The sequence below is a fragment of the Trachinotus anak genome, unplaced genomic scaffold (genome assembly GCF_046630095.1).
Source record: "Trachinotus anak isolate AG129_WGS33_773 ecotype Australia unplaced genomic scaffold, CSIRO_AGI_Tana_v1 ptg000011l, whole genome shotgun sequence".
Classification (NCBI taxonomy): domain Eukaryota; kingdom Metazoa; phylum Chordata; class Actinopteri; order Carangiformes; family Carangidae; genus Trachinotus; species Trachinotus anak.
In genome coordinates this window covers 1,181,585-1,197,238 of record NW_027273862.1, presented here as the reverse complement: position 1 = coordinate 1,197,238, position 15,654 = coordinate 1,181,585, and the positions used below count along the sequence as shown (strand labels likewise).

The 15,654-nt window shown below is 40.9% G+C and overlaps 1 protein-coding gene across 1 annotated transcript in view; it reads left to right on the top strand.

Moving 5' to 3' along the window:
- The window catches only part of chsy1 (chondroitin sulfate synthase 1), a 66,577-nt gene that overhangs the window by 4,547 nt on the left and 46,376 nt on the right, over nucleotides 1–15,654 (top strand). The gene's annotated exons all lie outside the window — the stretch shown is intronic.

Genomic DNA, 15,654 nt, shown 5'->3' with positions numbered 1-15,654 from the left:
CAAACATTTCATGATGCAGAATCCAACTGTAGTTTAGACTTAAACTGAACTGTCCACACCAGAGATTTTCAAAATTCTGCTGCAGCTTCCTGAACCATTTGAAGACTTTAAGTAACAGCATGAGGCAGGCCTGACAACAAAATGCTCGGCCTTGGTGATGTTTTTAATGTGCTGATCAAACAAGAGGGTAGGATCAAACGTAACACTGAGATTCGTGGCTGTCAGACGTTGAGAAACCACACAGTTGTCAAGAGGTAATGTTTACTGCTCAGATAATGTCTAGGAAAATGAACAGTCATCTTAGTTTTATCAGAATTTAGGAACAGGAAATTAACGGTCATTCTGCAGACAGGCAGGCCTCTAATTTAATAATTTAAGAATGATCACCAGACTTTATAGGCACACACAGAGCATCATCAGTGTAGGAGTGGAAAGTAATACAATGAATGCATATAATTTAGCTCAGATGTAAAGCATAAAGAGAGAAATACAGGTCCAAGAGCAGAGCCCTGAGGTACTCCTCACTCACCTCACATCAGAAGTTTTTAATGTGATATTATTATAGGGAAACATACTGTGTTTTTTCAGTTAAGACTTAAGCCATATGAATGCCAGGCCAGGGACAGCAAAATGATTTTCCAATCAGTACAGGAGTATCTATGCTGATATCTATGGTGTCAGGGGCCATGTTGATGTCAAGTAAGAAAAACACAGAGGTTCAATCACTGTCTATCGGAATTGATCTTATTTGATTTTTGCATTTTTTCTGCACTAGGTAGACATATTAGCTAACCCGGTGGACTTCAGATTCACACTACTAGAAACCTAGAAGGCTCTTTAATCATTGCATACCTGTGCTTGTATCTAGATAAAATAGCTCTCTGCTTTGTGCCGGTCAGGGCGGCCTAAGAAAGACGACCAGTTTCCAACAAAACTGCATCCCTGTTCACTACAGTGATGAGCCAGCAAGCAGTTCAATAATGTTGAAGGACAATAGCGCGTGCTTCAATTTTCTTTAAAAAATTGGCTGCACCGTCAGTTTGGCTGCGAACATCCAAAGCTGAGTGATCAGCCCCTTTTTAGTCATTATTCTGAGTGCAGCATTTTTTCCCTACAGGAAAGATGTGTGTGTTTTTGAGTGGAATAACAGATCAAAGAGTGGTTGTTTTAATCTCTGTGTAAGAGAAATCAGACCAGTTATAGGTCACTATAAGGTCACAGTGACCCTTGTTCCTGTGTGTGGACCCTGACCTGTGGGCTGACCTTTGGCTGAGTCATGGGTTGTAGAATAGCATTCCACAGGCTGGTACACTGTGTCCTGCCTGCAGTATTGTGTGATGTTTACATGACAATGTTTTGTTTGGTTTAGCTTGTGACACACGGGTATCTTATTAAGTGGTTTGATTGCTCACACATAAATCTGTTAAGCACACAATGCTCACTGCTGACACGCGCAATTACAAACACAAATATTAAGCTGAAATAAATCCACATGTGGTATAATATTAGTTAAGGGTGGAAATAGCCTAAACTGGCATGTGTTCAATTCAAAGAGTAAAGTGCATACACTGTGACTGTGCATGTGGAAAAAGGAGCAGTCACTCCCTTACTCTCAACGCTTGTTACTCATTGAGAGGTTTCATTGTAGGCAGCTGAAATGGTTGCACCGTGCCAGCTGGAATTTATGGCATTCAGTCATTGTTGAGAGTTGTGCGAGTGTTGTAGTTGTTGGCCATATCAATAACTTGTCAGGCAAGATATGAAGACAACAGTGCTAACCAAATCAGTTCACAACAAGGGTCCCATGCTGGTACAAAGTTAAAAAAGAAACGCCGCAGCCTCATCATCAGTCATGAGTGTGTGTCCGTGTGTGCTTTAGTTAAATGTTTCCTCCAACTATCCTGTTCTCTGACATGTCTAGACTCGGCTGTGCCACAGACCTTTAGCTCATATGACTGCTCTTCCCATGAATCTCAGCCTTTTCAAAGTAAAGTAAATTATACAGAAATGTGGAGGTTTAATGACGTGACTGTTTGAGAGGCAGGGTTTCCCTGGGTTCGGGGTTTGGGGGGTTGGGTCTGAGTGCTACAAGACTGTATGGAGTTGAATTACTAGTACATTTGTATTTACTATTGCACTGAACCTTAGCAGTATTGGTCATGTAGAGCAAGGGGGAATATTTCCTCTCTGACAGCCAAGATGGGTCAAAGCTTTTCCTCCTACGCTTGTTGGTTCATTTGGCTTGATTGGTGTTTATCACAGTGGTTCCCAAACTTTTTCACATCAAGGATATAAACTGATACAGATTTGAGCACAGACCCCCACCAGATGAGATTTTTGTTTTTAGATGTTTTATTACAGAAAGTGTTTGAAACCCATGACTAAAATCACCATATATTCTGTCATTGAGTTACTTATGGATGAAAATGTAGCAAAAATAAATTACTCCCCTTTTTGTTTTGAGAACCACTGGTCATGTCATCATGACACACAAAGGGGTCTTTGTGCTTCCATTGCAAACGCAGGTGGTGAGAAGTGGTGTAAGGGTGAAACCTGACTGTGTACCATGTGTATCTCATCGTTTCACACTGAATCGAGGAGCAAAATTAAATATTCAGTTTTATTAAAAACCATTTTAATTTAAACTCTAATAGTTCAGTAAGCTTTTTTTTTACCTTTCATCTTTTTTTGTCGCCATGGTAGCCATGTCCCACTGTCATGATGGAGAGTTGCAGTTTTCTATATATAGAAACATAGAATGGTTCTTTAGGTTCTCTTATCATAGCTTGGTTGAGACCTTGCAGGATGAAGGGCTCTATCCCAGCATGCATTGGATCAGAGGCATTAGAGTGAGGCAGGAAACCCTGGAATGGGTGCTTGTCTGTTATGGGGTGAACACCCAGACACGTTTAAGCTGGCTTCAAACTCCATTTGAACTGCTTGTTGGATAGCTTTGAAAAAAGCCCTCCCAATAATCCTTTCTGACATCAGATAAGGGGGAGGGGTCTCTGTCCCACCATTTTGGTAACTTTCTGAAATTTACAATCCAATAATGACAGATACTTCATGCTGTGATCGGCCAGCTATGCAGAACCAAGGATGGAACTTCTCTCTCTAGCTATTATTCGTTTGTTGCACAACAATTTGTGGAACTTTGTATGTGTGTGTTATAGAGTACAACACTATGAATGACTCCCTGGAGAGGCTGTGAGAGTACGTGTGTGCTGTCCCCATTTTTAAATGATGTCACATTTCCTTCCTCTGAATGACAGCTGGCTTTTCAGGTACAGGTTCAGGTAGAAGCACTTTTGATGTCTGTCATGACTTTACAACCCTTACTCTTGTAAGTGTCAGTAACACATAACTTTCAGGTAGTCCAAGAATTGTGCAGTTGACCCCTCTCACGGTATCACACTGTCTTCTCATTGCCATTTGATACATTTGTAGTGAACATAAACATTATAGCCACTGTAATGAAATAAACATTAAATCAGCATAAATCACAATATTTTTTTTTACTGATAATTGATGTTTCAGTATATCCATGGTAGATTTCATACATGTACAGTGGCTTCACAAAATATTGAGACCCCTTCATTTTAAAACTTATAAAATTGCCATTTGTGCTCATTATTCCAGACCCACAATGACAAAGTAAAAACACATTGTTAGGAATTTTTGCACATTCATTAAAAATCAAAAACTGAAATCTCTCATTTACAAAAGTATTCAGAGCCTTTGTTGAACCCCTGCAATTACAGTTTGAGTCTTCTTAGGCAAGTCTCTACAAGCTTTGCACACCTGGATTTGGACAGTTTATCCCATTCTTCTTGACAGATCCTCTCAAGCTCTGTCAGATTGGATGGGAAGTGTCTGTGAACTGCCATCTTCAGCTCTCTCCACAGATGTTCTATAGGTTTTAAGTCTGGGCTTTGGCTGGGCCACTTAAGGGCAGTCAGAGACTTGTCCTGAAGCCACTCCAGTGTTTTCTTTGCTGTTTGCTTCAGCTCATTGTTGTGCTGAAAGGTGAACTGTTGCCGCAGTCCCAGGCCAGGTGTGAGCAGGTTTTCTGCAAGGACCTCTCTGTATTTGGCTGCATTCATCCCTCCATCAATTCTGACCATTCTGAGTCCCTGGCAGTCTCAGTCCCCATGCTTCACCATAGGGTTGGTATTAGCCAGGTGACGAGCTGTGCCTGGCATTTGCTAGACATAAAAGTTGGAGTTCTGCCCAAAGGGTTCATTTTTGTCTCATCAGATCAGAGAATCTTTTTCCTCACACTCAGTCCTTCAAATGTTATTTGGCAAACACCAAGTGGGCTGATACCTTTTATTCAAAGTGCCTTCTATCTACCACTCTACCGTCGTCCCATCTCTGCAGAGGACTGATGCTTTGATAGAGTGACCGTTGGGTTCTTGGTCACCTCCCTGACCCAAGTCCCTTCTTGCCCAGTCACTCAATTTGGCTGGGCGGCCAACTCTAGGAAAAGTCCTGGTGTTTCTAAATTTCTTCAATTTCACAGCTATCGAGGCCACTGTACTCCTGGTAACTCTCAAACTTTAGAAATGGTTCAGCCCTTGCCTTGATCTAAGCTTAGCCACTGATTTTTTTTTTTTTTTATTTAGTCAAACTGTAGCTCACTTGGTGTTGATGACATGTTACAAGACATAATGCTAGTCAAAATGATAGAACTAGAGCAACTAGATATATAAATTATGTTAAATGTTTGATGCTGGTCATTGTGAGAATCAAAACGGATCATGTTTGAGTCTTAACTTTGGTTAACCCTTTTAGCACCATAATAATAGATATATTTATTAAAACGCCTGGTCTTTTTTGTCTATTCTTGTCAATAACTGTGTCAAAAAATGCCCTATGTGTAAATAATTTACACCCTTTTTCCAGGAGAAGTAGAACTTTCAAAATCTGTCAAGTATTTACCATTCTTATGTAATTCAATACCTAAAACTGTGTGTTATAAGAAGAAAAGGACAAAAACAGAATTGAATTTTCTTTAACTTTCTTTTTATAAATTCTTGAAAAGTGCAGATTGAACATTTCTGAGATTGCAAAAATCTAATTCAAACTAGCTACGGTAATTTGAAATACACATGCGCCGCGGTGTCACTGGTGATCCCCGTGGTTTTAGAAGGGTCAAGGCTCAGACTTTGGTTAACTTTGGTTAAGACTTAGTTCAAATGTTTTAATACAAAAATTAAATTGTTCTCTAATTCATCATCATGCTGCACTGTTTTGAAACAAAGACAACACAACCGTTGTCTTTGAAAACATAAGTATGCTGTATGTGTATGCTGTTGTCAGATTCACAGTGCATATTGCTATGTTTGATTGTTAGTCATGAGAACCTGGGGACCTGCAGGGCAGAATCACACAACAGAAAAGGGTGTTGGCGAGTTAAGTGACATGATGAGCAGGATGGTGACACCTCAGTATTTTCGAACAGTGTTTTTCTTTGTTTTTTCCCCCCTTTTTAATAGTTTTTTTTTTTTTTAGGTCCCAGTTTTTAGCTTTAAGAGGACCTAGATTTCTAGACTAGTCATGCTGGCTAATGCTAGAACAGTGCACAGGAAGTCAGCCGCCCACACTCATGAGCAAAGCCTCAACATGCTCTTGTCTCTGACTGTTTCTCCCCCAGCCCTGTCACACACTCTTGCTGTCACACAGTCGAGTCTAATGTGGGAAACCACTGGTTCTTAAAATATTTTCTCCACTGTAAACTCTCAGTGCAGTGTTTCTTTCCTCAGAGTTACCCAACAGCCTAGGAATTTCTTCATTTTAAGGGCAAGGCCATTTGGCATTTGGTGTCAGAAATTTTTAAGGCACAAAGGCCATTGAATGATTTGATGTGTAGTGTAACTTCTGACGAGTCAGATAAACTTACTATTACATCATTCAGGCAGAATAAGCACAACAATTAATATTAACGGTTCATTAACTCTCCTCCACTAACAAGCAATGGCATTAGCTAGCTTTGTGGTAAGTAATTTAGCAGATAAAGTAGAAGCATGTGTTTTTGTAGCAGATGTCAGCTTATATAAAATAGGTCATGCACCTATAGAACTTCTTTGATTTCTTGTTAACTTATCAGCCATTTTAATCGCCGATACAGATTCATCTGAAGTCACCTTTTACTGGTCAATAAAACCGGTCCGTCGATGTATTGATCCAGCTCCACTGTACACATGGTATTCTTTCACCAACTTATGACTAAATTAAATAGTTTTAATATAGAATTATTCTGCACATATCACTGACATGTTTCTTATTATGTCTTTATTTTTATCGTCAGTATTACTATTATGTTGATAATTAGAGGATTGACTGTTCGGTCTGCGTCTGTGGATTGAACATGTCTCTTCTCTCCTGTTGTGGAGGACAGCCCAACATGTGGTGATCCTGGTGTATTTTCAGAAGTCCTGCGGCCTTCGCTCTGTGTGCTCCTCCTCTGTCTCTCTGCATCGTGCTAAAAGTAGGCCCCCGTGAGTGAGGCCCAATGAGCAAATAAATGTTTACACTCGAGATTCAAAAATAAACAGAAATGGAAAGCCAGAGTGCTGAATTAGCATGAATTACAGCACTGCAGCATGAAGTGCAGGGTGTGTGTGGCTGCAGCAGCAGTGAACTGGTATGCAGGATGGTGACATTTTGGGAGGGGAGGTTGAGTTAACAAGACAGAGTTTTCATAGGTCTAGTAGTAATTACTGAAACCTGTGAAAGCCTTCATTACTACTATCATAGTTCAGTCATATCTCATTCTGTAGAGGGGTTTAAGATTTTGCTTCTTCTAGTGCAATGCACCTACCTCTGTGTTATCTGTATAACTGACTGACTATGTCCTTGGTGTTTTGCACATACTGTAGCACACTGTAGAGCACTGCTCTGACCAGGTTGCGAGCTCTAGAGCCCTCATCAGTCATGCACCCAGCTCGATAAAGGTAATAGCAATTTTACATGTCGGTCACTTTCAGGTAAAAGCTACAAAGGCAATGAGGTCAGATCTGAAACATCTTTGTAGCACTTTGAACACTGAACTGAATACTGTCAGATAAATGCAAAGGCTGCAGCACAGTACACTAAGTGCATTTCTTGTTCTGCCCTCTAAGAGCACTGTAATAAATGTATGACTTAATTACTATCTCGTAGTCAAAGAGAAAATGAATTCATATTAATAAACCACAAAACACTGAAGATGAGTGACTCTTTTTCAGCTCGGCTGTACTACTGCCTGCTTCATGGCAGTTTCCCATGCTTTATATTACAGTTGAAAAGTGTATCAACTGTTACTGAAACAAACAGATGATTAATCAATTGTTAATGATTAATAATGATAAGTGTAATTATTAACTGCAGCCCCATTATCATCCAAAATATTTGATATCACTGACTGTACACCTGACTTTTAGTACAGATACCATAATTAAGATCAAAAACAAAAATCAGCTGAGCTTATAAGCATAAACCTGGAATTTTAGCCCAGCGTAAATGCACACACTCAAATGTCTCTGTGAACCTCCACAGAGATGAGTAACCATACTTCCTTTCTGATGAGAGGCTGCTCTTACGCAAAATCAAAAGTATAAAATAGCTATGCAGAGGTCTTTGAATGATGCCAGTGTATTTCAGTTTAAATTCGTGTAGACAGTGTTAGCACGTCTCTCTGACAGGCACACATTTTGCTAGGATTCTGCAAGCTCTTGTAGAACAGGATGGATGATCTCAGGCCAAAGTCAAATTCCAGCGGTACATAAGAAAATGTAAAACCCTTTGTCTGACTGAAACATGACTCTTTCCCCACTTAGTCGTCTGTGGTCTTCTGTGTTCTGTATGTGGATGGAGAGCAGGAATCTGACAGGTCAAAAGGTGGTGGAGTCTGTCTCATTATGGACAACTATTAGTGTAATTGATGTAATTAGTCTCATTCCATCCACTTCGCCGGGGGTTCAGTGGTCGTTATCTCTGCTGTGTCTATGCAGCCAGATGTTGACATTAACTGGAATTTGTTCCAGTCAAACTCTGACATCATTGAGTTTACGGAAGTAGTGACAAGCTTCATAGCAACTCTGTCAGTGACATCATCCCTGCTGTGACTGTACAGACGTTTCCCAACCAGAAACCAGGGATTGATGGATCCAGTTGTGCCGTCAGGGCGTGCTGCTGCTTGTAGTTCAGGATTTGTTGTTGAAGATGTAAAGGAATACATGGCTGTGTTCTACAGGTTGAGACAGGTTATCTCTATTATCATTATCATAATTATTATTATTACTACTGTTGCACATTAACCTTTGAGCACATCCTCTAGAGTGTTCTACCCACGCACTTCCCTGCACATATTTTGAAATATGTGTATGTGATAAATAAATTCTTGAATCTTCAATGTGATCCATGATATATAAGAAAATCACTCAGAGACATAGCATCCAGCCCAGCCCTACCTGAATGTCAGAGGCCTGAAGCCTGCTGTAAGGGGAGCAGTAGCCTGCTTTCCTCAGCAGCACTGAGACTATTCCATCAGCACCCTGCATGCCAGCTGAAAAACAAGCTCCAACAGAGCTAATGGGAATCACAAGGCTGCATTGCTGAGAGCTATGGGTCCACTTCCTAATCCTAATTTCTCCTGAGTGGCCTGCAGGCCTGCCAAACCTGCGGCCGCTCCACTCACTGTGCACGTGCAGCATGTGCTCTCGTTTTGCCAACAACAGCACCATTGTATTCTTGCCTTAATAACACTTTCCTTCAGGACTAACTGCTTCCCCATTTCTCCCGATCTATCTCATTTCAATGTGTACATATTAATTGGTTTCTCTTTCAGAGTGAGCTACACATGGCTACATGTCTACCGGTAATCTAAAAAATGTGTTGCCTGTGTTACTTCCTATTAAAGGGGATATTCGGCAAAGACCTGAAGAAGCAGCAGTAAAATAATCATTCAAGCAAAAAACATATTTTAAATTAAACTTGTTTTTGTAAATTTGTATTTGCAGTAGGGAAACAATATCACAAACTTTTATTTCCATTACAATTGATGATTGATTACTTTGGCACTCATTGGCCTCTCCCTTTTTGTGCCATGCACGCTTCATATTCAACAATATGATTGTGTTCCAAGGGATTAAACAAATTGATGGTATTACCTTTGGTTGCTATCCATGTTGCATTCACCACAGTCTGGTAGTGGATGCTGATGAGGCCCAATCATTGTTTCCAAAAGTCTCCATTAGGAGCTCATAACTCTGGAGCAGTGTGTAGGGCAGGTGTAAACGTAGCCAAAGAGATGAATTTTAAAACTAAAATGTGTGAGTATGGGCGTAACCTGAGGCTCAGTGTTTGTGCTCGTGTCATCCACATTGCCAGCTTAAATTTGAGTGAAAGTATTATTGCCTATTATTGCCTATTTCCATTTGATTAAAAACATAGGTATTTAGCTTTACAGTATTGTTGCATGTTCTGGTTACTGTAAATCAATGACATTTTGTCTGATATCAGAATCAGTATAGAATCAGTCCTTATACTGCTCAGATCACACAATCACATGACGTTAGCAGCCATTAGCAGCCATAACTAAGAGGTCACTGTTTCTTGGGTTTATCTCTCAAGAATCAGGAAGCCTCACACGTATACTGTATGTGACTTAAGTCTGCAGATCACTCCATCTGATGGGTTTCTTCCTCACTGCAGTGCTGCAAGGTGACCCATGTTAAAAACAGAGCCCAGAGAACAAGCACAAATCTTTCTGAATGTTTTTGATTGTCTTTTTGTTTTTTCCAACAGGAGCAGTACTTATGATTTCTGTCCATCTCACAACGTGTGTGTACATTTGCATGCATGCCTCTAGTAACTTTTCTCATGCCCTTGGTTTCCCTGATTGACTAATGCTTTCAGGCTGAATCAGTGGTGGTTGGCATGAGGGAAAGCAGCAGTGCCTCCCCCCATTCAGACTGGCTGTCCAGGCATGATGCTGTTCCTGCAACTGGAGTTGAAACTTGCTTGATTAAGACGGGTTCATTTAACGTTTCAGTTGTTTGCCCAAACACCTTCTACTTCCAACATGTTCATGCCCTGGTTGCATAAGAGGATAACAACACACATGCATGATGAAGCACCCCAAGTTAACGCGCTCTGTAACTGGAAATCAGTCCTCACAGCAAACTGTAGTCCAATCACAATTCCTTCTCCCAGCCATTAGCCTGGCCTTGGGCCTGACATTAACCATGCCAGGTTTGCTGAAATTTGGAGTCCATATTGGCTGCTGATTAAAAAGGAGGTTTTGCCTAGTCAGCACCATTCAGTGCTACCAGGTGAGGAGTCCTGGTAGTTTCTGGCATATTAGAAAGTACGACCTTGAAAGCATGCAGTAAATCAGCAGGAACTGTGGCTCAGGAGTCACAATGTAGACCAGATTCCTGAGATCCTACAAAGGCAAAGAATTAAAGAGCATTTATAAACTTTTTCTAATTCCCCACTATAATAGTGAGTTAGATTTAGGGCCTATAAATATAAACCTCAAACTGGCCTCAGATCATTTGCAGCAGCATCATTAAAGTTTGATGTGTCTGTCACAAACCCGCTCTAAGCAGCCATCTGTCTGAGCTCCTCACATCATGTCTACCTGTCTGATGTCACACCAGCACAGATTAGTTTGCTCCTTCATTCACTGTGATGTCATCTTATCGCCTTTCAACTCAATCATCTAGTTAACTTTTCTTTTCTGCCCGACGTGCCTCTGTACCTGTATTAGTTCACTGTTTGAGACAGTGATAGTGCAGTTTCCTTCTGTTACTTGAATATAACATTTGTAAGATGATTAACAGTGCTTCCATGTAGTTGATGGGTTGTTTGATTGCTCCTCTGCACTAACACATACAATGTTCTTTAATGCAGAACAGGACAACACAATCTTTCAGTCGGCTCATCTGCTTAAAAATATAAAGCTGTTGTTGAGTTTGATATCAGAATTATATCGTGGTGATTTGATATGTAGAAGCTTATCATCTGATTATTACAAATGAAGATCGTTTGTTTTAGCTGTTAATAGCTATTCCTGTCTAAGTGTGACAGTTACAAGTCAGTTTTGTCACACCATTGGTGCGTACATGAGAGCTGTAAGCAGTGGAGGAACAACTACTAAAACAGTGGCGGCAACAAATTTAATCAGACACTTAAAGCACCATCACCCCGCTGAACATGTTTAATTGAAAGAAGCTAGCAAACATCTAAAACTGGTACCACACTGTTTACCTGACCAGTGAGTGAAGGTTCCCTGCTGAACTGCTGCTGCGGTTCACACACGTGTCCAGCGTTGCTGCTGTGCCTAATGACCATCAATAATAATAATAATCCTTGTAACCAGAAAATAGAGAGGGAGAGCCCTTCACCTAGTTATTTAATAGTTAATAGTCAGTGTTTTATCATGAATATACAATTGAATTGTCCATTAAAGGAAAGTTACAAAATGTTTGTGTAGCTATCAGTTATAGTTCAGAATCAGCCAAGAAAATCTCAGTTGGTGCATCTCTGTTAAAAAGGTGTCAATGACGTGGGAAGCTGCTGAATACACTCAGAACAATAGGACTCTAGGAGTGTTGGTTGCACAACACACAACTTCTTCAAATGTGTTTGAAGACATCACTATGGGCTGTGGGAAATTTTAACAGGCATTTTCACATTTTTCAAGTTATGTAGATAAAATGATCAATTGCAGATGAATAGATAATGAAAATGATTGATAGTTGCAGCTCTATTTTGCGTCATGGCTCATTTAAAAGTAAACAGACTTGCTCCAGCTTCTTCCCCTGTTGGATCACAGCCTAAACTCACAGGACCATTAAACTGAGGAGTTATCTCTTCTGTTCTTTTACCATGTTTCAGTTACTCACAGCAGGCAGCTGTGCCTGTACTCAGTGAAACACCACACAGCCGACTGAAGCTCTGTCTGGGGAGGGAGCATATATATGCAAGGATCACTGTGGATAGATGCAGCCTCCTACCAGTGGTGTGGCTGCCTGGAGCCTGTGTCATACCCCAGCATGTCGCCCTCTCTCTGCCTTTTCCTGACGTATTAGCTCCTCTCCTACACTCCCTTGGCAGTTCCAGAGAGACATTGTTATGATCATCATACTCCCTCAGTTGCTTAAGTTGTTCATGGCTGTAGCTGTGCTCTCCTGTGGTGAGAGTTAGAGCCAGCAACAGCAGGTGGACAACAAATACCAGCCAATACAGGGCCAATAGTAGATGCATTTATAGCACCACCAAAGTACATAAGTAAGTAATGTAAGTTACTTAAAGAGAGGTAAGGTCTAGCAGCTGATTGGACAAGGGCCTGCCAAAGTCAGGAGATCTAAATATGTTGTAATATAAATGCAGAGGTGTGCTCAGTCACTGTCTTTATTTTCTGAAGAATAAAGAGGGTAAATTAGGTTAGTGTGGAATGATTTTTATTGTGATGTGGACAGTTTGAGTGGAGTGAATGGAAGGTGGGGACATCGACTGGGGCCTGGCCTGGTTTAAAGTCTGGTACAATGTAAGTTATCAGATCAGTATGGTGCCACTTTGATTGTGTCAGTTTCATTGTTCTTGTATCTTGTGGAGAGTATCTGGTTTTCAAAGTGCTGAATGACTTTGTGTTGGTGAAAAAAGTGTCTGTTGTGAAGTTGTTCTAGACACAAAACCAAAGCTGTAGCCAAGCTGTTATAAAGTGTCAAACAGGTACACAGAGACTACGTGAGCATCAAGAGTGCTGCTCAGAATGAAGACACTGTGTCCCCCATAAAAATGCTCTGTTCATTTATATAATCCATCTGTAGTAAAATAAAGCATATTAAATGTCTTTTTCCAAAGCTCTTGGCTCCCACTTCCCAGCCACTGTCTATTTGATGTGGCAGAGTGCACCATGGGAATATGTTTTGAACAGATGAAAGCATCAGCAGCTGTCACTGCGCCTCACTCAAGATCAACTTGTGTGAACAAATTAGTTCTTCAGTGGCATGGATGTGATTCAGGAGAAACTGTAGCATTTACCAGTTTTCTCATACTTACATTTATGGGTTAAGTAATAAACCAGTGGCCCAGACCTGTCGTATGAGTCAGGTACAGATAGTTTACCTCATTTGATCTGCAACCATTATGCCTTAATCTGAAGAAGGTGCAGTTTAAAAATGATACTGAAATTCAATAAAATGAAATATCTAACTAAGACAAACTTGATGCCATATTAATATTCTGTTCATCATATCATCAATATCACATTTTGCAATTCACTGAGTTTTATTGGCATATTTTGACACAGCAACTTCATAATTCAATATCTATTAGGAAAATTGTCTCACTCTGACAGCTGCCTCTTTATGGTCTTTATGCAGGTCTCGGTTCAGTGAAACATCACATACTGTAGGGTATGATATTCTCTCAAACACCTCAACCTCTCATATTATTAGTGGGGATAGGTATCATTACTGTATTTTATCAAAATGGTCCAGAAGTTTATCAGTATTTCACTTGATCATATTTTGTGCAAGTGTATGGTGATCATAGGCTGGTTTGGTACCTGTGCCGGAGGGATGAAAGCAGAACTTTTTCTTCTTCACTAGCTCAGTCTGTTTCTCCCTACCTGCAGTTTAACACACTAAACAGTCCATTTAGCTGTCACCATTGTCTGGCAGGCCACTGGGACCAGGACAAATCCCAGTGAGCCAGGGGACCTCAAACAAATCCATAGAGTTTTTACCAGTCCTTTGTGCATGAGGGTGTGCCACTTGCATGTTCCCTCACCGACTTGTCCCTCCCACCCCAGACTGGTCCCAGTGAATAAGTCCACAGCTGAATTTCTGTCCCAGTCTGACCATGGCTGTTACCATGTTCCAAAAACAAAGCTGATTATTTGAAAAAACAAATTGAGGAGAGAGAGGAGGAGGAGGCTGGTGGAGAAGTAGCGCCGAAGTGAGGGTCCTGACTCAGACCCAACTGATGATGAGAGTGTGGGCTGCAGGGAGAGACTGACTGAGCCAAAATCAAGTCTGGAATCATTGTCAATCTTTACATCAAATTAAAACTAGGGTATGCAAAAACAACTTTGTCAGCATGCAAGGTCATTGAGTAATAACATGCTGTACCAAAAAAAGGGTGCAACTAAATCATGTGCCGGTATTGCAATTTTATGGTGGTTTTCATCAGGCTTGACTAAAGTCTGAAGCTTGTCCTGTTCAGAGTGTTTGGTGATTCTGACTAAAACAGTCAAACCCCACAGAAACACGTGAGTGAGTTTCGGGGTAAGAATATGAAAATGTGCTTGTATGAGGGCCCTTGTGTCTGGTTCTTCTTGAAAAGCCTCCAGGCCAGTTCCTTAATCCCAAGCTGAGGTTAACCCCGCTGGGCAGGGCTGGCCCAGTCGGTGCAGCCAGAGAGAAGGAGCTGCAGAGCTGAGCCAGGCTCCTCCTCTGTGTCCAGCCCACTGCCAGCTCATGCTTCTTCTTTCCTTTTTTACACCACCTCCTTTTTTTCCTCTCTAATTGTATGCTTACCAACTCTGCCAGGACTGGTGAAGCTGAATTTTTCCTCTTTCCTCTTCTCCATTCACAAAGCCACGATTTTCAATTCTATACAAAGTCTGTGTGTGTAAAACTGGTTGAATGGTTAACCAGTTTAGGTGAAAGGATACAGTTAAAATGCGGTGGACTGTTTGAGTCTTTAGTTCATTTAAATGATTCGGCTATGTGCTATAAAGAAAAATCCAAGTGTAAATGCAACCAAGACCAAATTTAGTCCAGTTGTTCCTCTACAACCTGAGGAGGAGGTTTGAGACACATTGTCACCAGATGTTGATAAGCTGTAAAGAAAAAGTGTAACTGGATCAGGAACACAACAACACAGAGCTTATTTTACTATTTACAGACTTACTATTTACAGACTCTGATGACACTCTGAATACTGCTATGATAATCTTTGGAGTACTAAATATTCTCCTTTCTGTTTGCAACCACAAAGCATGGAAAAAAAACCAATTTTGCCACCCATGCAGTCCATCTGTTGGAGTCTGTATATGTGTCTGTGTCTGTTGTTTTTGAGTTTTTAGGTAACCAGCGTAACAGTTTGAATGTTATCCACAACTATTAGACGGGTGCGGGCAGTGAGATTTGCTGGGCTAAATGAGACAAGTTAAATGTGGCTAATTGTGAAATAACGTGTTATCTGATGTGGCATATAGGGAATGATAAGTGTCAATGGAGCCTTTGTCGTGTTTGTAGCTGTGCACTGTCAGAGACAGCCTGCGTCTCCTCCTCTTCAGTTTTTTATCTTTTTATTACCACAGTGAGTATATACCTTATATAGGGAGACAGATTCAGAACACACTTAGTGAATATGTTGCCCCGTCCATGAAATTTAATATTGAATCCAAGCTTTTGCAGTCGTATTTAAACAGCTCTTCCTTTTTTCACACATCCCTCTTTTCCCTCAGACCTTTGTGCTGCTTCAGTTTGACTGTCTGCTTTCTCCTCCTACCCTTTTGCATCTCTTGTACGCGCCAGCTTTCTCCTCTTTCCTGTCTGCTTGGCCAAAGCTGCTGGCATTTACTGGCACTCTAAAGCTCTCTAAAGCTGTGCCACTGTAGGCCTTAGTCATGCTCCTGGCCGCCTCCTCCTC